The sequence below is a fragment of the Myotis lucifugus genome, unplaced genomic scaffold (assembly GCF_000147115.1).
Source record: "Myotis lucifugus unplaced genomic scaffold, Myoluc2.0 scaffold_269, whole genome shotgun sequence".
Taxonomy (NCBI): Eukaryota; Metazoa; Chordata; class Mammalia; order Chiroptera; family Vespertilionidae; genus Myotis; species Myotis lucifugus.
Window position 1 is genome coordinate 817,200 of NW_005871317.1, and position 1,287 is coordinate 818,486.

The window sequence follows — 1,287 nt, forward strand, 5'->3', positions numbered from 1 at the left end:
ATTCATGCATGGGTAGGGTCCCTAGGCCTGGCCGGTGGGGCGACTGGGGGGGCAATGGGGGGGCCCCTGCTCCTGTGTTAAACATCTGTCCCCTGGTGGTCAGTGTATGTCATAACAACCAGTCCTACTGGTCGTTCCACTGTTCGGTCGATTTGCATATTATATAGGATTTTTATTGATTTCAGAGAGGAAGGGAGAGGGAGAGAGAGTAGAAACATCAATGATGAGAATCATTGATCAGCTGCCTCCTGCACGCCCCTCACTGGGGATCCAGTCCACAACCCAGGCATGTGCCCTGACTGGCAATTGAACCTTGACTTCCTGGTTCATAGGTCGACACAACCATTGAGCCACACCGGCTGGGCTACAATTCAAGTTTTTTGACAATTGTATATACTCTGTCACAATTGCCCAAAATAAGGTGTAGACTATTTCCATCATCCCAGAAAGTTCCCTTGTGCCTCTTTCCTGCCTGCTCCCCACGCCCCCACCCCACAACCGCTATTCTCATTTCTATCACTATAGATGAGCCTGTTCTCAAAATTCAGATAAATACATTCATACAGGCCATACCCTTTTGTACTGGCTTCTGGATGTCACAGAACATTTTGTCTTTGATTGAGGTGAAATGCACATTTTAAAAAATTCATCATTTTAACGTGTACCATTCCAGTGGCGTTTGGTACATTCACAACGTTGTGCAATCGCCACCGCTGTCTCGTCCCCATTTTCATCACCCGCCCCCCAAAGATGAGCCCGTCCCCCGTCAGCAGTCACCCTCCCGCTCTCCCGCACCTGCAGCACCTGGCAGGCAACCACCAGCCTGCTTCCTGTCTAACCTTCACTCGTTATGGTTCATCGGTTCTCAACCGGCTGCTAAAACTGTACAAGCAGAGAGGGATTATGTAAATGAGCCCCAAGCCAGGGAAGGCAGGAGGACAGAAGCACCTGCTCGGTGAGGTGACATGAAGCCGGATGGTCAAGCTTGCAAAGGACAGCGATCCTCGCAGCACCCAGATAAAGCCTGCGTTTCCCCTTACGCAGAAGCCTCCTGCTCCAGCCTGTCTCCGAAGGCGGCTCCGTGGTATTTATTTTCTTATCAACAAAGCACAGTTCAGTGGGGATGATGAAAGAGAAAAGCCCACAGCTGCTCTCTGTACCAAAGGCATTGACATAAAGGCCAAAGTAAATGTTAGCATCCTGGAAACCGCAGCAGGTGTTGCAAACATGAAAACAGCAGCCACCGGGGAGAACGGTGACCACCTGCCAAGCAGCACCTACTTCAGA